This window comes from Sceloporus undulatus, chromosome 3, assembly GCF_019175285.1.
Source record: "Sceloporus undulatus isolate JIND9_A2432 ecotype Alabama chromosome 3, SceUnd_v1.1, whole genome shotgun sequence".
Lineage (NCBI taxonomy): Eukaryota > Metazoa > Chordata > Lepidosauria > Squamata > Phrynosomatidae > Sceloporus > Sceloporus undulatus.
Window position 1 is genome coordinate 104,272,830 of NC_056524.1, and position 23,451 is coordinate 104,296,280.

Below are 23,451 nucleotides of genomic sequence, written 5' to 3' on the forward strand. Positions count from 1 at the left end.
TTTTTGTCAGGATCCAATCATTTCCTGCTGAAGGTTCAAGTCTCAATGACTTTACAAGGACTGTAAGGCTAGGAAGCCTTTTAAAATGGTCAACGCTTGGTTTCCTTGATTCCTTTGGATATCTGTGGTCTCTGTGGGAGTTTTTTGGTAGTACAAATTGAGCTCTCGTATCCAAAATGCTTGGGACTGGAAGTATTTTGGATTTTGGAGGGTTTTTTGTTTTTTGTTTTTCTTTCTGCAATATTGGCATATACATAATAAGATACTTTGGAGAACATAAAATTCATTATGTTTTGTATACACATTATAAATGTAGCCTGAAAGTAATTTTACGCATAATATTTTAAATAATTTTGTTCACGAAACAAACATTGTGTATACTGAACCATGAGCAAGCAAAGATGCCACTATTTCAGCCAGTTTTGGAGTATTTTGGATTTTGGAAATCTGGATAAGGGATACTCGAACTATATAGATAGTGCTCATGTAAAAGCCTTGATCAATCTTTGAGACATGTAACTCATTTTATTTAATGCCTTCCCTAAATATCTTAAAACTCAAGCAGGCAAGATACGATCTTTCAAGCAATCTTTCACATGCTAAGTTTATGATTGAAGTATTCTATATTGCTGAGCCAATAAAATAAGGAAAAGGTATTGCATGTACTGTATTTCATTTGCCCTTAATCCGCCAAAAGCCATTTTTCTCTTGAGAAAGAAAGCAAAACAAGTTTTGTCATGGCTCCAAAACGTTCAGAAATTGTGCATCTCTAGTTGGGATGTATTGCAGAAGTTCCTTTTTTGCTTGGCTCATCCCCTTGGAAATTTTGTTTCCATCTTACACCCTATGTTTCCACATATCCACATGAAACTGCTGGGAAGGGTAGTTGGGAAATGTGTCCTGGATTGTTGTCAGGAGGCAGATGATACTCAACCCTAGCTCTGTGTTGTGTTTTTTAAAATCAATTCCAAGAGGGATATTATGTGTAAAGAGTCAGTGTGTGTATACTATCGTAGACTGAATGATAGCAAATAAGCTGAGACGTGATTCATGCAAGACAGAAGTACTGTTAATGGGTGGTGTGGTATTTCAAACACCTTGTGGATAGGGTTGTACTTTCCCTAAAATGGGTGGGCAGAGTGTGCCTCGACCTCTCCAGACTTTCCAGAGTGTCCCGTATCTGTCCCTCAAATGTTCTATTGCTTCTCTTGGAAAATTCCAGAATAGGTTAAATAGGTTGCAGCTCCCCCTCAGTTTAACATCAATAAATATTCACTTTTCAAAAGCAGAAGTAGACCTACAGTCACTTACTGTTTTGTTTTTGAATCTGGGTGTTGTTTTTTGCAGTCTGCGGTAACTTGTGGGTCCCAGAGACACACAGCTGGCCTCTATCCTACCTGTAGTATGTAGGTATGTAGTTTTGGATACTTACTGATCTTAAATTGTCACCAGTGGCCTGACTTTGGTCTAAGGTGGCTTCCTGTAAGACATAGGTGGTCTCATTGGTCAAGATTGCTTTTTATCTGCTTTGGATGACCTTACTTAGAATCATAGAATCATAGAATCATAGAGTTGGAAGAGACCGCAAGGGCCATCCAGTCCAACCCCCTGCCATGCAGGAAATCCAAATCAAAGCATCCCCAACAGATGGCCATCCAGCCTGTTTAAAGACCTCCAAGGAAGGAGACTCCACTACACTCCAAGGGAGTGTGTTCCACTGTCGAACAGCCCTTACTGTCAGGAAGTTCTTCCTAATGTTGAGGTGGAATCTCTTTTCCTGTAGCTTGCATCCATTGTTCCGGGTCCTGTTCTCTGGAGCAGCAGAAAAGAAGCTTGCTCCCTCCTCAATATGATATCCTTTCACATATTTAAACAGGGCTATCATATCACCTCTTAACCTTCTCTTCTCCAGGCTAAACATCCCCAGCTCTCTGAGTCGTTCCTCATAGGACATGGTTTCCAGATCTTTCACCATTTTAGTCGCCCTCCTTTGGACACGCTCCAGTTTCTCAATGTCCTTTTTGAATTGTGGTGCCCAGAACTGGACACAATATTCCAGGTGGGGCCTGACCAGAGCAGAATACAATGGCACAATTACTTCTCTTGATCTAGACGCTATACTTTTATTGATGCAGCCTAAAATTGCATTGGCCTTTTTAGCTGCCGCATCGCACTGTTGACTCATGTTCAACTTATGGTCTACTTGGACTCCTAGATCTCTTTCACATGTACTTTCATTCAGCAATGTGTCTCCCATCCTATATCTGTGCATTTCATTTTTCTGCCCTAAATGCAGTACCTTACATTTCTCTGTGTTGAATTTCATTTTGTTAGCTTTGGCCCAGCTTTCTAGTCTATTCAGATCATTTTGAATGTTGATCCTGTCCTCTGGAGTATTAACTATTCCTCCTAATTTGGTGTCATCTGCAAATTTGATAAGTATGCTCCCAATTCTGTCATCCAGGTCATTGATAAAGATGTTGAATAACACTGGGCCCAGGACAGAGCCCTGTGGGACCCCACTGGTCACTTCTCTCCAGGATGAAAAAGAGCCATTGTTGAGCACCCTTTGGGTTCGGCCAGTCAACCAATTACAGATCCATTTAACAGTTACTTTGTCTAGCCCACATTTTACAAGCTTGTTTGCAAGAATGTCATGGGAAACCTTGTTAAAGGCCTTACTGAAATCAAGATGTACTATATCCACAGCATTCCCTTCATCTACCAAGCTGGTAATTTTATCAAAGAAAGAGATCAGATTTGTTTGGCATGACTTGTTTCTCTGAAACCCATGTTGACTTTTTGTGATTATGGCATTGCCTTCTAGATGTTCACAGACTCTCTGTTTAATGATCTGCTCCAGAATCTTTCCTGGTATTGATGTCAGACTAACTGGACGATAATTGTTGGGATCCTCTTTTTTCCCCTTTTTGAAGATGGGGACAACGTTTGCCCTCCGCCAGTCTGCTGGGATCTCTCCTGTTTTCCAGGAGTTTTCAAAGATTATTGCCAATGGCTCCGATATTACATTTGCCAGTTATTTTAATACCCTTGGATGTAGTTCATCTGGTCCTGGAGACTTAAATTCATTTAGGTTAATAAGGTATTCCTCTACTATCTCTTTACTTATTCTGTGCTGAAATTCCCCTATTCTGTCCTCTGCTCCATTATCCTCAGGTTGAGTACCCTTTCCCTTTTCTGAGAAGAAAGAAATGGTCAGGCTAATTATCAGTGCTTTGGGGATCTCATGTTTAGGTTAGCATGCTATTTTATATCTGGTTTGCTTTTTAAAAGAATTTGGAAATTTTGGTTAGTCTAACACAGGGTTATAGATTTATAGGGTTATAGGCCCGGGTGATCTGAACATATTAGCAGTTGTTTTTGTCAGCTGCCCTGGTTTTTGATATATTTCCAGGGCAAGCTCCAAGTGCTGGTTTTAACCTTTAAAGCCATAAATGTCTTGAGATTACCTCAGGATATCTACTCAGACTCTCAGGTCTTCTTCAAGAAGATCCTAGTGGTAGCATGCCAGTTATGGAAGAAGACTCCATAAAGATGTTTGCTTGACAATTAGTTCTTATTCTTTCAGGACTAGCAAGATTACAAAATCTAGGTGTTTCTTTTTTAATCTGGGGAAGGGTGAATATTTTAAGATTGTTTGGTATTTATAATTTTAGGGCCTGTTTGTAATTATAAACTGCTGTCAAGATATATTTGATACGGAAATTATATCTTTGTAAATTATATTTTATTTTTGATAACTTAGCATTCAGAGAAACTCATGGATATCATAAAAAATCATTACAGGTTGAGTTTCCCTTATTTGAAATGCTCCAAAACACAAAACTTTTTTTCATGAGATGCTGAGATAGGTGACACCTTTGCTTTCTGATGGTTCAGTGTACACAGACCATGTTTCATGCACAAAAGTGTTAAAATATTGTATAGCTTTACCTATAGGGTATGTGTATAAGGTACATATGAAACATAAATGAAGGTGACGTTTAGACTTGGGTCCCATCTCCAGGATGTCTCATTCTATATTTGCAAATACTCCAGAATCTGAAAAAAATCTGAAATACTTCTGGTCCCAAACATTTTAAATAACCTGTAATAAAATCTAAATATTCAGCAAGTCTATCTAATGATCAAAATGGCCGTACATCAGTAAACAACTCATTTCAGTTGGTTATGATCCAGGCTTGGGTTTTACTTGGATGTAAAATGGAAGACCTGTTCTCAGAATACAGTAGTTTAAATGATGATGGTTAATCATTGTCTCAGCTTTTTAAATTTGACTGTTTTGAGTTTTACCATACCCAGCATATCTTTCCTCAGCAATAGAATGTGTATTATTGACAAATGTGCAAATATGATTTCTCAACATATCCTTTTGTGGTGTTGTTCAGCAGTGTGTTAGTGCAAACTAAGTTTGCTCTTCTCTCTACTCTTCCTCCAATCCCAGTACCTTCAGTGTACAGTGCTGGAAGAAATGAGTGGACTAAATGTTGTGAGAGTTTCAAAAGGGATAATTATGTTGTAAACTCATGTTCCAGATCTCCAATCCAGCATTGTTTTAATCAAAGCTGATGTACCCATTTCCAAGGAATGAAGAGTGGGGTGACTATGCTGCTTTACACCAGGTCAGACTATCCATATAGACCAATACTGGTAGTAATTCTCCAGGATGTACAGCAGAATCCCTTTATTTTATCTGCTACCCTTATTCTTTTTTAAAACTGAAGATGCTACTGGGTGAACCTGGTAAGGCTTGGATGCTCCACAGTGCACTACCTAGGTGCACCTGCTCCCCAAGGGGCTTTGAAATTGAAATAGGCAGTGGAATTTGGAAAATGTATCTCATCTTTTGCTCTGAGGTCTCATACTTAATACATATGAATTCATATTGAAGTTCATCTCCCTCCCTTGTAGAACAGGCATGCAGTTTGAACATGAAAAAGAGAATTAGGAAAATTGGTACATCCCGATTCATCAGTGTCCAAGGTAGTTGTTATGTTACCAATAAACAATAATAGAGTGCTGAGTGGGAGTGCTCTGACTAGGCCAACGCAATATATGCTATGATGTCATCTCTTTCCAAATTTCCTCTCCCAAACAAATAACAAAATAGATCAAAGGAGGGAGACTTGTAACTTCATTACATCGTGTCACGTGTATTGTGTAACAAGCCAGTACAGAGGAAGGAGAAGGTGACAAGGGACTTCACTTACAGAACTAACCATACTGGTCCTTATTAGAACAAACAAATGTTGGAGTTTTCTAGCAATAAAGCTGTCTGTCTTTCAGTGTTTTTCTATATGTACAAGACCCTTAGAGTCTGTCAGCAATTTGATATTATCACATGCCAAAGCAAAATGTGTGTGTGTTCAAAAATGTTGGGATCATTAAATACCTAAAATGTACCGTATTTTCCGGCGTATAAGACAACTTTTTAACACTCTACAATTGCGTCAAAAGTCGGGGGTGGTCTTATACGCCCGGTTAAGCCCAGGCACAGAGGGCGAAAGAGAGCCTCGCAGCCCGGCGTGCACACCCGCCCTGCTCCATGGCCTGGCACATTCGTCGCTGATCTCCCCTATCTTCCAGGCCTCCGGAGGCTCCTTAAAGGCGGCGTGTATGGGTGCCAAACCCCCTTAATTCGGCCTATATTAGGCCAGGGCGCTGCCTGCATGCAAGGCAGGGTTTGCAGGCCTCAGTAGAGGCCTGGGGAATCGGCGCACGTAGCCGCTTTTTAATTTTATTTGGTATGAAGAGGAGGTTGTCTTATACGGTGAGTATATCCCAAACTCTATATTTTAACTTGAAAAGTTGGGGGTGTTCTTATACGCCGGAAAATATGGTATATGTATTTTAAAGTCAGATTAGATTTCATTCCATATGGTTTTTAATCATCATACAGAAAATTAATCTCAGAGTGTCACTGTGTTTGTATATTCAGATGATGATTTATGAACTGCTTTTTATTCAAATGATTATTTTCCTGAGGTTTTTAATATCCTGTTGATTGTTTGGCTGTGGGATGGGAAGGAGGAGGGTGTGGTAGAGTTAAGTTTCAGCAATAGTGCTTGAGTGTTCTGTCATAGGTGTTGAGAAATGTGCTGCAGTAATGCATAGTAGTGGTAAAAAGAGGCTTTTTTTCTTGGTGTATATTTTCTCAAATGGAAAGAAGGAGATTATCCCTTAAAACATAGCAGCAGTCTAGTTTTCCTTGTTGGCTTTATCTTTGTTTTGTATTTTCTTTTGAAGCAACACAGTAAATTCAAATGCATGATTATTTGAGACTTCCATAGTTAAATATATTTTCCCAGTGAAGGATTAAGATAGCTGTTATGCTAATCAAAGCAGTAAGAGGCATTCAGTTTTCTTCCCCTCCTCCCCAAATTAATGTCTTATTTTGAATGAACACTGCCCATTTGCTTCAAAACTGTTTCTCCCCTTGATCACATCAGGCAAATAAATTATGTTCCATTGTACATTGATGCTGAACTGTCATTGTGTCTACTGCAATTGGTGGAATTATATGAGAGAGTTATTACTATATTCTTATAACAGTTGGAGACAGTATTATTAAATCCTTACTATATTACTTGGGAAAATTAATAAGAACAGTTTTCCTCCTACCATTTTCATTTGTATTTCTGTTACACTCACTGTGTATCTCTGTTGAATGAGATGCTTTCCATTTTTACTGTATTTGTGCAAGATCATAAATGGCCAGTGTTCTTTGCCCCAAAGGTTGAATTTAATTCCCTGGATTGTAAATCAGCAGAGCCAGTGGTCAAGGATTCTGAGTGTTGCAGTTCAGCAGCTTCTGAAACTCAAAGTTGGTAACTGTTGCATTGGTGATGCTAAGAGCTTGCATCTAAATTTTGTTTGGTTGTATGACCAATTCGTCTCTCCTGTAATCACTGCAGTCTTTGTTGCTGTGTGCTTTGAGCTTTGGTAACCATAAGGCCATATCACTGGGTTTCCTTAGCAAGATTTGTTCTGAGATGAGCTTTGCCTTTGCCTTACTTTGAGTGTGACTTGTCAATGTCACCCAGTGGGTTTCCATGAAGAATTGGGAATTTGACCCCTGGTCTCCAAAGTCATAGTGCTTAAGCCACTACCAAGCTGGCTTTCTCACTGCATTCTGCCACAAAATATTCTTTTCAAGAAGTGCCTATTATTTAAAGCAGTGGTTCCCAATCTTTGGGCCTCCAGATGTTTTGGACTTCAATTCCCAGAAGTCCCAGTCAGTATGCTCATTGTTCAGGAATTCTAGGAGTTGAAATCTCAAAAATCTAGAGGACCAAAGTTTGAGAACCACGGATTTAAAGGAATAGAAGTAGTCCAAATGGCACTACTAATGTTGTTCTTTAGATTCACACCATTTTTATATTACTATAGAGCAATATCTGCAACCAGTGGCATCAAGCTCTTCTAATGCCAGTGCATTACAGGGATCAGTGCCAGAATTACATGTATCTTTTTAAAATGGAATTGAGGTCAGAGGAAGGAAAATCACGTGTTCATACGTCTCAGAGAATAAAGTTGTCTGTGCAAGCTAAACTTGACTGGGGAAAAGTGTTTAATGAGTGTAGCTCCATAACCCAACATCTGAAGGTAGGATCAACAGGAAGATGTCTGAAATGTAAGCTCTCTTGGAAGGGAACATTTTCTGAATACTTATGATTTGATATTGTATGTCTTCCTGTGTAATTTTTTTTAAAAAAAAGAAAGAATCAAGAAATAACCATCTTTTAAATCCTAGAATCATAGTGTTGGAAGAGACCTCAACTCTTGCTTTTAATTTTTTTTCTTACCTAAAACAGGACAAGGAGAGAGTTTACATTTACACGGCTTTTGGGAAACACAATTTGACATTTTGAAATGTGGAGGGAGTAGCCCACTGAGGTCTGGGAAGACCAACAGTGGCCCCTGAACTCTCATAGGTTGCCCACTTCTGTCCTACAGAGCATTATAGTTATCACCAATATTGAACCAGCATGGCATAGTAGTTTTAGTGTTGGACTATGACTCGAGACCAGAATTTGATTTCCAACTCAGCCATGAAACCTACTTGGTAACCTTACATAAGTCACATGCTCTCAGCATCAGGGGAAAGCAATGGCAAACCTCTTCTGAAGAAATCTTGCCAAGAGAACCAAGTGATATGGTGCCATAAATCGGAAATGCCTTGAAGGCACACAACAACAACAACAACAACATGGTGATACGACCTTATAATCATGACATAGGAGTAGAATAGTTTTATTCTATTTCAAATTGGCATCACTATTTAATTTGGCCTTGCTTGTGAACTGTTTACATTTTGCTTGTTGTTTAATGTTGCTACCTCAACTGAGGCCCAAAGATTTCAGTTGACAGAATATACCATTTCTTCAGGAATCTCCCTGCTTAGTTTTGACTTGCTAAGAGTTATGTTTCTCAAAAATGATGAACTGCATAGCAACTATGACTTTGAACTGTGTGGAAATTTTGTGAATCATTCCTTAATTTGAGTCTTAATGTTTAAAGACTTGTGGTTTGGTTTGTTTGTTTACTGTGTTGGTTGAGACATGTTCTTTAGATAAGGAACGATTTCAAGTAATCATTTCCTCTTACATTTTCATGGTCTTTAGTGCTTCACTGTTGGTCTTTAATGCAAACAAAAGCTTTCTATGATGTACATGGTCCTGTAATCCAGGATTTTTCAAGATCCACAAATTTTTGGACAGTCAGGAGAGAATGCAAGTAAACAAGAAATAAGATTTTTTAAAAGTTGGGAATGAAATGTGTGATCATAATGAAATAACTTTACTTTTATTTCAGTACCCTCTATAAAAGTTTTATAACACAAGCAGTCTAGGAAATAACATAGACTTTATAGGCTTAGAACATCAGAAGTACTGGGACTCCAGATGACATATGAAAAGTTAAATTTATAGACATGTTAAATAAAAGAAATCCTGGACATACAGTATAATTTTATTAAAGTGTACTTCCTTAGGATTTCTGTGATGTAGTAGAGCTTTAAAATGAGAATGACAGTTGCATTATCTACAGAAATTAATTGGAAGAAAAACTTCAACAAAGGGCTAGCAGTATCTACATTATCTTATATTAATGCAACATTTAAAAGACACAGCTGATGCCTAGTTCCACATAAACAAAGTAAACAAGAGCAGGTAGAAGGAATAAAATATATTCCCAGGCAAAGGCATTCTTCTTATATATTTGATAGAAAGCTCCCAGAGTAAGGATTTTCTTGATGGAAAACTTCATGTATTAATTGAATAGACTGTTAAAACAATATGTGCAAAACAGCTATTGTTCCATATATTGCTGCGTGGAGAGGTCAATCAAGAGCATAATGAGTTAAAATTATACCCTTTTCAACAGTTTCAAGTGCTCACATCTAGTAAATAGTGCAATTTAGGCATGGAAATATCTACAAAATGATGATATCATCTCAGGAATGTGTGTAATTGAAGAATAGGTATATTGAAAGTAATCTCAAAAACTTTATGGCCTTAGTGTTATTGGTAGTTTTAACCTGACTAGATTCATTGAATCAATGGGATTTACATATATGTTAATTCATCATTTAAGAAACTGATAGTTGGGACCAGCAGTAGGGTTCAAAAAGACATTTGTTGTTGTTATTGTGTGCCTTGAAGTCATTTTTTACTCATAGCAACTCTATCACAGGGTTTTCTTCACATGTTTCCTCAGAGGGGGTTAGTCATCACCATCCTGTGAGCCTGAGAGAGTGTGATTTACTCAAGTCACCCAGTGGATTTTTATGCTAGAGTAGGAGATTGAACCCTGATCTCCAGAGTCTTAGTCCAACACTCAAACCACTACATTACACTAGCTCTGTATTTTATTTAGTTATACCTAACAAATCACTAACTTGCTCTCACTGAAGTCCCATTGATTTCAGTGGGTCTACTTCAAGGATGACTTAATCTGGATTCAATTTAGTGTTCAGAAGAACTTTTCTGTTTTGTAAGTAAATATTATTAATTCTGTTTTGATAGCTGAAGGTTTTATTTATTTAGAGTGACATTTATTTATGTTTGAATGTGTATGCATATTAAAATAAAAATTAATTACAGGAAGATTGATTTTTATCTTATTACAAATGCATGAAGTTTGTACCAACAACAGAATTGAACACTACTTAGGCTTGTTTTTAGTAGATAGTTTCCAAAATGTGTCCTTTTCCTTACATGTTCAAAATCAAGATGTAGCATTGTTTGTGTTCAAGTGTCAGGACTATTTATGGAGTTAATCCATATTTTAGTATGATTTCCACATCTAATCCTATAGGACATTCTCAGAGTTCTGAAACAGAAATGACATGATTGGATTTGTGCTCAAATATTGTATTCAAATAGCTTTAAAGATGCCATTAGATTGACAGATGAGACAGACGCTATAGCAAATCTCTAGCAGAATATTGTTTGGGGATTTACTATGTTCTGTCATCAGTCTTTGACACAAGTCTAGTAAAATAAAAATGCAAAATACAATAAAGATGAACTTTGAAAAGGAGGGAGTTACTGGAGTCCAGAGAAGAAAGCTTTCTTTTTGGTCAATCCACGAGTCAATTTTGCTGTAGTCAAGAATACTAGTATGCCTAATTTTATTTTTTTAGGGTTTGCTAGATGGGCAGATATTGTTGAATGAATTAGGAAAATAGCATGCTGTTAAACTTGCTTAATGCTCTTCATGACAAGTTCTCTTCAATTGTTCTTATGTTTGCAAAGCTAAACCCATTCAAGCTTAAACCTTTGCAGGGCTGATTTTTTACCTCAACCCAATCATTTATGGATAACAAGGAGAAAAGCATTTCCTTTTATGAGTCAGTTGTACAGTGGGCCCTTGGTATCCACTGGGGTTTGATTCCAGGACTCTTGTGGGTATCAAAATCCATGGATGCTTAGGTCCCATTAAATACAGTGGCATAGTAAAATATAGTCACTTATATAAAATGGCAACATCAAGCTTTGCTTTTTGGAATGTTTTTTTTTTTAAAAAAAACATATACTGTATTTCAAGCCATGGATGGTTGAACCTAGAAATACGGAGGGTTGACTATCTTTCAATAGATGTTTGGTATGATATTTAAAATGTGAACAGCTGAGATTAAACCTGCATGCCAGACACTATCTTGGGGTACCCATGCACACCTCTGCTTTGGAAAGCTGCTGCTTTTAGATTTTAGATGTTTTTATTTCATTTGGATCATGCATAAGGCTTAGTAGCACTTTTGTATCCAATTGGTATCATTCTATTGATGCAACACTTTCTGTGCCATTAGAGATTTCCACTACTTATACTGGGGGACGTAGTTTTTGGTGATTTCCCATTACCTCTTCAGCTTCTGTTTTTTCCTTTTAGATCAGCTCCAGAGCTGCAAAGTAGGATAGTGTGAATTGCAAATAAGTACAAATAGACAAACCTCTTTCCCCTCTTTTCTGCTGATAGAGTGTTTCTGGTTACTCAAAAGGTCATTTCATTAGCACAATAACAAAAGTTAAACACAACCTACTGTCTTTATCCTTCCACTTGAATATGACTCTGTTGTCCCCCCTCCCCCACTTCATGGAAACTAGTATGATTGAAGAGATAATGCAGATGTTGAAAGGAACTTGTAATTTTAAAGCTGACCTTTTATCACAGTGGTGTTCTCAAAGAGATAGTCCTGTTAGACTGTGTCAGCATTGGCCTGTGAATAAAAAAAGGTTCTTGAGAGAATAAACTGGCAACACCCGTGAGACTGATACTATCAAAAGGTCATGCTAAAATAAATCAATCTCCAACAGTGGCGTTCCTAGTGTTGGTGTCACCCAATGGAAGTGCTGGGGTGGACGTGGCCTGCCCTGCCCTGCCCTACCCCCTCTCAGCTGCTTGTGGAAGTAGCCCAGGCATTGGGGAAGGGTAGCAGGCACATAGAAGCTCCTTCCTCTTTCCCCAGTGCCTTGGCTAGCTTGAGCAAGCTAGCCTAGGTAGTCAGGGAGGTGGGGAGGGGCAGGTGCATGTGACGAGACAGCCAGGGCAGCAGAAAAGGGGCTGGCACTGGCAGCATCACTGCATACATCCCCACAGTGGGTGGAGAGCCTAACTGGGTATTGCCCTGCCTCTCAAGTGTCACCCGGTGTGGTTCGCACCCACTGCACCACCACTTATCTCAAATGACCTGCCGAATTCTTCCTGTCACCATTTCCCTCCTTTTTCTTCCCTTTTCATCAGAGTAATGTCTCATCTTTAACTGCTACAGTACTTTCCACATTTATTAGTGTCATAGTTTGTGTGCATTTTGTGTAATTTTTCCAGAATGTTAACATACTTTCTTTTTTCCTTTAGTACATTTCGCAACTATATATGACTTGCTGTAGCACATTGATTGACTTCCCGAAGTCACTGCACTGATTCTCATATTGGAAGTAAAATGATGCAGACAGAAGGGAAAAGGTTGCACACCTCTGTTCTTCCTAAAAAATTTAATCAATGTTTCTCCGGATGAGCAGATTGATGTGAATGCCACTAATTGGTGATTTAATAAAAGAAGTAAGTTGCAAATTGCATCATAAAACCCATTTTCTCAAAATCAGCCCCCGCCCCCAACTGTCCCCCAATTAAACAGATCATCCAGGAAGTGATTCTTGTTTAGTGCTTGGTTGTTTTTCAAGATGTAGAAATGTTAGAGATGCCTATTCTCTCTTAAATGCCTGGTAGGAGTGTGGCAAAATGTAGTGGATTTTCCTAATTGCCTTAATGATGCAATAGGATTTTATCCATTTTCTGTGATATGGGTTAGTTGTGTGTATAGTGTCAATATAGTTTCGATTTTAAATGCCTCTGAACTAAATTGAGTGTGTTGGCAGAGTTTCCAGAACTTTCTTCCTTCCTAGTCACAGCCTCCCAGACCAGGCTTTAGGGATGCATGGGGGCTGTAGCTTGCTCCTGCTGGGTTTTGCTGGTGTTTTAAATATTCCATTAGCAGAAGCCTACCATTAGATGCTTCCACTGTTGGGAATATCCAGTGCGAGCAATAATCTGGCAGAAATGCTGGCACGGCATAGCTGAAATACTGGGGTATAAGTCAACATATGATCTTGGAATGATTTTAAGAAGCATTACATTTTAAAAAGTTAAAGCTGACAGCATGCATATAGAAAATGTATTGGGTATGATTAATATTATTACAGTACTATACTGGATCAACACACTCCATGTTATTATATGACAGTGACATGAACACAGATATGCTGAACCATGTATGATCATGTTGCCCCCATTTAATAATATGGGTGTGATGATTCATGGTAGCTCGGAATCAGGGATCTGGAGCCCATGGTTCCAGTGGGTCCATTGCAATCTGATGCTTGTAAATTAAAAACTTCAGTCAACACTAGTGAACAAAGGTTGTACTATGAACTTTCTTGACAGATGGTGATGCTATGCAAAGTTTGAGGTAAAGAGCAACTTGAAGAAATGGTTTTCCCCCCACTTTGCAATTGTAACTGAGATGTAGTTGACCTTTCAGTAGGAAATGGCTAAGGTTAATGGTAATGGCTTTTGCCAGCTGATGATGATGGTGCTTACTTGAAATTAATAGATTGCAGCCATTAATTTCATGGTGTCATCTGTTTTAGTGTAAGTCATTTTTACTTGTGGAATATAGGCAGCTGATTTTCACAGGAGGAAGACTGAGGTGAGGGGGGGAGATTTAAATGAATAGCGCAGCCAGCAAAAATCAGATATCCTGACCTGTATGATTGGAAATGCTTTCAACTAAGGGAAGACCATGATGTAATAAAATGTTGTTTTTGGGGCCATTTGTGGGGTGAAGAGGCGGCTTTTGGGGGGGGGGGGGAGTGATGAGAGGCATATGAGTAAACACCATTGCATACACTCAAAAATGGGGTAATCTCAAAAGGTCAAAAACACTGTTTCTGAATACCTTGCTGTGTAGTTCAGTCTGAACAAGCATTCTAGAGGAGAGACCTCCTTGGTCATTTAAGGGTGTGCATAAATGAAGTTATCTGTGTGTCTGCAGCTAGCTCTTTGTTCAAAATATTACATCATATTATTGAACAAACCCTTACATTTTAAAAAAAACTCAGGCGGGAAACAGGCTGCCACTTTGAGGCGGTCTCCCGCCGGCGCCATTTGCTCCGCGCGGGAGCCGCAGCAGCCAATCCGCGCGGCTCCCCCGCGGAGCAAAAAGAAGCTCCATTTTGGAGCTTCTTTTTGCGGTGCCTTTATGACACCGCGAGGCGCCGCTGGCGCATTCGCGACGTCATAGGCGGCGTGACACGTCTGGACGCTATGCGTCCAGTACGTAAACATGGCGGCCCCCATGTGGAAGGGGCGCCGCCATGTTGTACGTATTCTATACGTACTAGGGTTAGGGGGGTGCAGAAGCACCGCCCCTTCCTAACCCTAGTATGTATAGAATACGTACTAAATGGCGGTTTATATCCCGCCTCAGTTTCTCAGTATTAGAGCCAGTTGTGTCTTTGATAATTAACAACTGATTCTGTTTATACAGTATATATTTTTTGCCAAAATGTGTGCATATTATCCAAAACATTTCAGTTGGGTGAGTGAATCATCATTGGAGTAATGCATGTAGATGCACATTTGCCTGCATCAGTGGGGAGGGGAGGGATCTTGGTTGGGCACTCTTTGAATGACCAACCCCTTCCTTCTTTGTCCACCCTCCCTCTCCCTCCTTTCTCACCTACTTTTCTTTCCCCATTTGGGGCAGCCTGTGAAGTGGCGATTGATTCCTGTTTCTCCTCTTCCTTAGCTGTCCTTGACAACCCAAAACTGGGGCTGGTTGGGCAAGCTTTTGGGTCTGCTGCTGTTGTTGCTAGAGAAGTCAGCTGGGAATGACTCAAAACATGCACCAGTTAGAGGGTGAACCCAGTTGTTGGTGAACCCAACAAAAAAATTTAACAGCCAGTTGGGTGAACCAGTACAAACAGGCTGAATGACATAATGAGTTAGAGCTCCAAAAGAGACAAGCAGGATTTTTGTTTTTTCAAAAAACTGGATTAGATCTAGAGTGAAGAGGGGATCATCCCACAGTGGCACAGTGGTCAATAGCGGGTACTGCAGCCACAAGTTGTGAGTTTGAACCCAGGGCTCCAGGGTTGATTCAGTCTTCCATCCTTTTGTAGGTTGATAAAATGAGTACCCAGCTTGATGGGGCAATTGCTTACAGATATAGAAATGTAATTGCTATTGCTATTTGCTCTGAAATGGGGAAATGTGTTTTTGGCCCCACAAAAAGAGACTACACATCTTCAGGTCACATTTGCATCTGTTTCATAGATTTGGAAGTGTACAGAGAGATCTGTGAGTCACTTGGACTTGATCCTTGCAACATCCTGTGGACAATTCAAGAATCTCTCAGGCATGGTTACCCATTTGTTATTTATATTCAGTTTGTTTAAAAGCAACAGTTTGAAACAACAGAAAGAAAAGGCAAAAGTTATAGGAGAATATTCACTGGTGGTGTTCTGCTGGCAGAACAACAGAACCCAATGAAACTTGGAGTATGATTGTTCTGAGTACCCCCTCCTCATGCTTATCGCAGATATGTAAACTGGAAAATGCCCCGGAAAAAGGTTTTGGACATACGAAAAGTTGAAGGGAGAACAGTTCGACTATGAGCTCCACAGAATGCTTAGTTTAGCCCAGTGATCCTCAAGACTCTGGCCTTCCAGATGTTTTAGACTTCAACTCCCAGAATCCCAGACCATTGGTCAACATGCCTGAGGCTTCTGGGAGCTGAAGCCCAAAATACCAGGAGGACCAGAGTTTGGGAATCATTTGTAGCCCACAGTTTGTCAATTAAGGATGTAATTGATGGGGGTTTACTTTTTTTATAATAAATTTTATTGGTGCATTAACAAAACACTTATTTAACAATCACAATATTAGTGAACATACAAAACAACAACAAACAAAAGAAAAAACAAAACACAAATATAAGCAAAACCTCAAAAAACAATGGGGGTTTACTTTTGAGTAGATGAATATCGTATTGTGCTACTCATGTTTTAAATTCACTTCTTTTTAAACTATATATTTCAAATTGATTAGCAAATAACATTGCATGAATTAAAGTCACTTTAACCTCTTAGTTCTTTCTTTATTTCTGTAAATATTAAGATTGTGTGTACATTCTAGTTTATATTAATTTAAAATCAAAACATTAAAACATGCTAAAAAGCCAGTATGATTAATTTTTGGGGGGTCATCTTTACGTTTTTCATTGAAAGTATTTCTCTTTGTTTCAGAATCTTGGAAGCATAATTTTGGTCAAGACTTAACTTTCATTGTCTGGATCTTGAGTTGTGCCAAAGGTAAGTTTGTTTTAATTTAAGTAAATGGGCATTGACAGTCTCTTTCAGTTTTTCAGAACTTCTCTATAAGTTGAGATGCCTATGATTGCAGACTGAAGAATAATTCCAGAAGGATGATAGTATCCTCTGGCATGAAACTTCTTTTAATCTTATGCATGAATAGTTTATATATTATAGTGGGTATTTTTTAAAATACTGAGTTGCTCGTGAAACTGGATTTTTTTTTCAGTGTAGTCCATTACCAAAGCTAACATGCAGTTAATTTAAGAAAAGAAAAATTACTTAGAATTTTTAATATATGCTTTCTCAAACACACGGTAGAGATACAATATATGGGGCTAAATCCAGTCCTACCTAGAGTACACCAATTTAAATCAGTGAGACTTAAATTAATTGCTAATCACAATGAAATGAAAATGAAGTCTCATTCATTTCATTTGGTCTACTCTATATAGTGATCTACTTTTAACACTTTAGCCCATAGTAGTGGCAGTAATTTTACATTATTGTAGACTTAGATACCTAGAGGCTCTTCTACCCACAAACTTAACCTCCAGTTCAGGACCAACCCTTAATGCATACTGCTATTCAAACTGAAACAGTCAAAGTACTCTTTAAACAGAGGCTTCCATCATAACTGTTCATTCTGAAAAATAGTTCAGGATGTCCTTGTTACTCTGCATTGTAGAGAGAACAGCAAAAGAAGGTTCCTGGGTAGGAAAAGCTTCTCTTAGGGAATTCAGCTGCGGCTGGCTAGCCAGTGAAACATGGGAGGAGACAAATAAGAAAGAAACTGTTGGAGGACTTGTGTTATGGTTGACAAAGGATTAAAGAACTGTATTTCTTTTGAGTGATCCTGAGAATACTTCCATTCTTCCCTGTAAACCAACATTTGAGCTAAGAAACACTGTAATTCTTCTACTGTACTTTCGTGTTCATTGCTAGAGAAAAGAGTGCAACTGTACACTTACTGTCACATAACCTTGCAGTCTATGGAACCTGCACATTTATGGAGTATGTCACATATTTGACTTTGCTACCTTTGTGAGTAGAATTTGGTCTGAATATGTTTTCATGTGATAATGAGCATAAGAGTAAGCACTCACATGATCTCATTAGTTATCTTAATGTTGCTACCATAATCCCAAATGAGGAAAGAATGAGTAGATTTGTAATATTGGCCTTGTTAAGAAGTTGAATGACAACATTAATACAACTGCAAGTAATGCAGATTCTATTGATTTTACACACACACACACACACAGAGAGAGAGAGAGAGAGAGAGAGAGAGAGAGAGAGAGAGAGAGAGAGAGTAGACCCTTGGTATTCACTGTGTTTGGTTCTAGGACACCCCATGGATACCAAAATCCATAGATGCTTAAGTCTTTAGAATTATTTTGGAGGGACTATTTTCAAGCAGTGTATGGTGGAATCCATGGATGCAAAATCTGTGGATACAGAGGACCAGTTGTATGTGTGCGGTGACATTTCCTGTCATCCACATTCCTAGCAGAGTTGCAACTATCATTCACAGTACCTTGGATTTTATTACTGAGTCGGTTACTATGAACTATGCTTTCTTCCAGATTCCATATTGTCACAGCTGTGATAATGAGCATTTGGGGATTATGTGGGTACTTCTCTGATCATGTGGAAGGCTGTTGTGGTTTGTTGCTTACCTTGCAGAATCAGAGCGAGCTAGAAAGACATTGGCTTGAGAAGCAAGCTAGGGAAAGCTAAACAGAAAACCAAAGTGCAGTATTGATGTTAACAAACTTCAAAATCTACAAAACGGTGATACTTCTATTGGGCCATCTAAAATGCACGAAATACATCATGCAAGATTTTAAAGCTCCACTGGCTTCTTCATCAGGCAGAGGTATTAAAGATACAGGAGAAGGGGAAATAATACGACCATAAGAGTCACAGGCTTATATTTTGTCTTGAGGTGTTGCTTATGTTGCTGATGATGATCACCTGTGTCTCCAGAAGGAATTGACTGTGAAGGTGATTACACAAACAAAGCATGCATGTGAGGCAGCCATGCTCGTAAGGGAGAAGAACCAGTGGGATCTTCCCTTACTTTGGCCAGTAAATACCTTCTGGTGCAAGGAGTTTGGGGAAGAAAGAGGAAACCATTAAAAAGCTATTCATATTACGTTTCAAGTACATTTTTTCAGGCTTGCTAGATTTTTACACCTACACTGTGGAATGATGATTCTTTTTTATATGCTAAATCTCTGTTATCTAAAGAAGATTACATAAAGAATAACTAGCAGAGCTTGGAAGAACATATGACTGTTTCCAAAACCTTTTAATATCTGCATATTTAAAAGACTCTAGATTCTGAACAGCTGAGCCTGTCTTAAATAAAATCAACTCAGTAAGGACTGTGGAAGGTCTTTTTTATCTGCTGATAATATATGTTATACCCATATATCCCTTAATGCTGTAATTTTTTTAAAAGAATGAACTAGATACTATCTACTGAATTTACCTGTAACCTGTTGAAGAATGATATTTACAGCATACATGAATACATGAAGCCATAAGGTTATTTCTGCTTATGAATAAATTGATATAGTCAGATAAATTTCCCATTATGATAAAAGTGTATAATTAAAAAGCAAAATCCATCACCTAACTACCTAAAGAATAAATGGCTTTCTGGAACCCATAGCATAGGGCTGCAGTGACTGAAGACAAAAAATTACTAATCCTGTTAATTAACCCTCTGTGAGAATATAAAAATGTCACACACTTCACAAATTGTATACAGTAACCTTTAAAACTTCAGCACACTGTAGCAATCTCATTTAACTCATAGCAGTTCCATTTTTTTCTACTTTGCTTCAGATACTGGCGAGAGATTTCTCATCAAGTAACAATAATGGCGGCAAATAATGGAAAACTGGCACCTCAAGTGTAACAGTGCTTCAGTCTTGGCTGGTGGCCCAGTGACACTGGCTCATAGCTAGAAACAGCCTGTTTCATTATAAAAGAAATCTTCTGCATACCAGAAAGAGAACAATATTTCTCCTAACATCAACCAGTTTTTGGATTTACAAAGATGGTGATCATCTGAGATCACTTTTTCTGAGATTGTAGCAGTCTGCAAGAGTACCAGTCTCAAAATGGTAGTGTTGCTTGCAGTGATCAGCATTTGGTTTTACACAAGGAAAATGCGTGCAGTGGACAGTTACTTCTCTAATTCCCAGTGGAGATATACCACACTTGAACTAAAGTGTATCACAAGACACCCATTTCCATTGCTTAGCAATGAAGTTTGGCTTGGATTTCTAGTGTTTTCAGTCAGCTGTGAAGGAGCTTAGCAAAGACAGCATTATGAGGCTTTACAACCAGGGTGGAAATTGTTTGGTCCTCTAGACATTGCTAGGCTGTTACCATCCTCCTCCAACATTTGGTTATCTTAGCAAGGGCTATGGAAAGTTACACTCCAACATTTGAAGGGCCACACTTTGCTTATTCCTGCTTTTTAGGATTCTTTCAAGAACTCTGCTTGTATGTCCACTGCTCGCTCTCTCACACATGCTTTACAGATATTCCTGTGTTTTCTGCATGTATCTGATGCATCAGGCTACTCTCTGATCCTCACTTTAATGGAGTGGGTTTTCATAAGGCCTCTCTGCACTGGGTCAGTCCACTACATGGTTTGGTATTGTCTGCACTCCTCTCCCACAGCCTAAGCCATGGACAGCTGTCACTTTTTACCTCTGCTGAACAGGCGGGATGGGGCAAGCGCTTGTGGTTTGTCAGAATCAGAATACTTCCTTCCCTCTATGGCTTGCCTTGTAAACTGATGTTTCTAAGTTGCAGAGAAACAATACAGAACCCCATTGGTGAAAACACACCCATGGCTTTATACTGTAACTTATGGCTGTGTTTTCTTCTAGTTTGGTGTCATTTATTGTTTCTTTCCTTGCCTAAGTTCATTGCCAGCAACAGGCACAGTATCCTTTGCCATCTTTCTTTCAGTTGAGCATGGAAATCATATTTTGTTGTTCCTCATTCATATCCAAGGCCTATGCAAGCTGTTAGAAGCAATTTGCTTGTTCCTTTTGGACTTTGCTTCTATAAAATAGATTTTTTTAAAAAATTGGAACGTGGTAAGAAGAGGCAGTTTAATATACAGTTGGCCCTTCAGAGCTGTAGACTTCACATCTGTGAATTTGATCATTTGTGGATCATCATGCCCCATATTATTAAATGGTAGTGATGTGAATGCAGTCACACTGAAGCTTACACATTCACATTGCTGCCATTTAATATGTGATGTGATTATTCACCTATTTCATTTCTTCAAGGAGTCTCAGAACCAAAACCCAGTGGATCCAAAAGGCAAACAGTATTTGTTTATGGCTTCTTAGCCCACTAGGACTGCCTAGGTGACATACACAGTATAAAAACATCAAAAACAGTGTTTAAAAACACATCAAATACATAGTTAAAATAGACCAGAAGCCAACCTTCATTGTAGAGCAGTGGTTCCCAACCTCTGGGTTGGGACCCCTTTGGGGGTCGAATGACCCTTTCATGGGGGTCGCCTAAGACCATTGGAAAACACCTATTTAATTACAGTTATGAAGTAGCAACGAAAATAATTTCATGGTTTTGGGTCACCACAACATGAGGAACTGTATTAAAGGGTCACGGCATTAGGAAGGTTGGGAACCACTGTTGTAGAGCTCAACAGCCATACAAAGCAAATCATATGAACATTTTGAAACTTTAAGAAATCTGTACCAATTCTTAAGGATTTTATGCAGTTGCCTTTACTATGATTAAGGTTGCAGTTGTCTATGCACTTACCTAAGAAGAAGTTCCATTGACCTTCTGGAAAGATATGTACAGAATCACAATTTTCATCACATCTCATATGGCATGCACATTGCTGTGTCCATTGGCTTGCATAGTAGAAAAATTCAGCACTCTGCCTAAAATAACTGGGAAAGGGAAAGCCCAGCATCCTAAGTATCTTTGGGATAACAGAGTGCTTGCTATGAGGTGGATTCTTTTTGAGTGGTGGAGGAATGAACCCATTTTAAGGGTCACGATCCCCTTCCCTCATGTTAGTTAAGGTAGAAAGTGATGTTGGCATTGGCTTACACACATGTGGAAGGTAATCTGTTTCCTAGAAAAGGGCTGGGGATGGAGGAGAAGATCAGTGAGATCATGATCACTTTTGCAGTACTGGCCAGAGTTGCCATACATATCTCTAACCAGTTTTGTCCATCCATTCCGTCTTCTGGCTCTGTTCAGGATGGAAAAGGTGGCAGCAGAGATGATGTTGCAACATCTTCTTGGTACCCCTCGAGGAACCTTCAGCCAGGGTTGCACAGCAGGTCATTATCCTGCCAGCCTTTCTGGTGCAAGTGGAATGGCTACTCTTAGCAGAAGACCAAGTAATTTACCCATACCCATCACTTCATATACACATTTCAGTCAAAACAAAACTAATTAATAGAAAGAAACTAGATGGTTGTCGTGGTCCTATTCGGCTCTAAGATCCTATGAGCCTGTGAATCAAAGTGCTCAGACCAGTTTAAGAAAAAAAGAGCATGATTTGAGGTAGAGCTAGTTTACAGGATTGTGTTGCATTAGTGAATTCAGAACTGATTAAGTGACTTAGACACATGGCATCCACAAAAGATTTTATTTTCTTTCCATATAGTAGTTTCATTCTGCTGTAAAATACCTGGAACATTCTCATTATAACATGGGACTGAATGCATGTTTTCCTGATGGGGAACAGAAGGTCAATCATAGCATTTATAGAAAGCATGTTGTGAAATCCTTTGGAAAGTAGGTAATGGTGTTCCAGTGGATTAGTAATAAAATAGCAGTATGTGAAATTTTGAAGCTTTGTCATTGAATGTAAGACCAAGGTTAAATTCATACTTCAGAGCAGTGAATGTCTCCCCTAATATGAAAGCACTAGAGCACTTCTATAAAAATTGAACTGATAACAACCAGTATGTCTTTTTCATGTAGGCCAGGAGAACAAATGAGGTCAGATCGGTCTCTTAGTTCAGAATTTTTGACCACTTCAGGGGAGATAGCCATGAGACCTGGAGTTCTCTCTTTTTTTTTTCCTTTTTCTTAAACGGAAGTGAGATCTAACTGTTTGAAAGGATCAGACCTTACCATACTCCACAAACCCCTGAGCCTTTGTGACTCAGGCTCATGGCCAGCAGAGAGTCACTGATCTCTTGCCTTACAAGGAAATCCCTGCTCACAGTGGATTTGATTCAAGGTGCTATTCAGTCATTACAAGAAAAGGGTTAAGATTGGTCTGAACTGTGAAATAAGGCATTTGCTGATCTCTCAAATGAGGTGGGTGATATTTCAAACTCACCTGCTGCACTGCATCCCTTGCTTCAAGTGAACATTTAGTTTGTATGGAATCCTTAATCTTCCTTCCTCAGAGTGGAAATGCTTCAAAGTAGACAAGGCCTAAAAGATGAATTTGAAGGGATTAAGAAAAGGGAGTCCTAATTTTCAACTGAAATGGGACAGGTTGCTCCTCAGGCAGTCATGGGTGGGGTGATGGAGCAATAGTACTAAAGAGGAATAACAGTCAATTTATGATACTTGTTCTCTGATAATGATCAAATTGGGGTTCTCAAGAAATTCCTCTATGGCCTCATGGCTGCAGCACCTGGCATTTGAGGTGGTGGGTAAACTTTTGTTTACATTGGCGCGTTACAGACAGGCCCTTTGCAGCGCGTCCACGACGTGCTAGGGTTGCCTCGGGGCGGCGCATGCACATGCCCCGCAACCCTAGCACGTCATGCATGCGCCTCAGTTGCTCAGCACCATACATACGGCGCGCGTATCTGTCACGTCGCAGCTGCGCAGTTTCTAGACGGAGCTGCACAGCTGTGATGTGATAGCGCCATCTTTGGGGGTTTGCAGTGCCGCAAGAAGGAGCCGCTTTTTTGCGCTCTTTTGCTGCGCAGCTGCAGCGCACAATTTGTATGCTGAGGCGCCTCTTTTGGGCAGTCTGTAATGCGCCATAGTGCACATAAAGACCAGA

General features: G+C 39.2%; 1 protein-coding gene across 5 annotated transcripts in view; it reads left to right on the forward strand.

Moving 5' to 3' along the window:
* Window positions 1-23,451, forward strand: part of NCK2 (NCK adaptor protein 2) — a 78,932-nt gene that overhangs the window by 19,070 nt on the left and 36,411 nt on the right. The window contains exons 1-4 of one of the 5 annotated variants that reach the window (XM_042458654.1): window positions 9,882-10,014; window positions 12,379-12,582; window positions 15,358-15,439; window positions 16,329-16,394. The gene's annotated coding sequence lies outside the window, so the exon portion shown is untranslated. Of the gene's footprint in view, window positions 1-9,881; window positions 10,015-12,378; window positions 12,583-15,357; window positions 15,440-16,328; window positions 16,395-23,451 lie in introns of those variants that run through there. The other 4 variants (XM_042458653.1, XM_042458656.1, XM_042458655.1 and 1 more) reach the window with 4 other exon arrangements.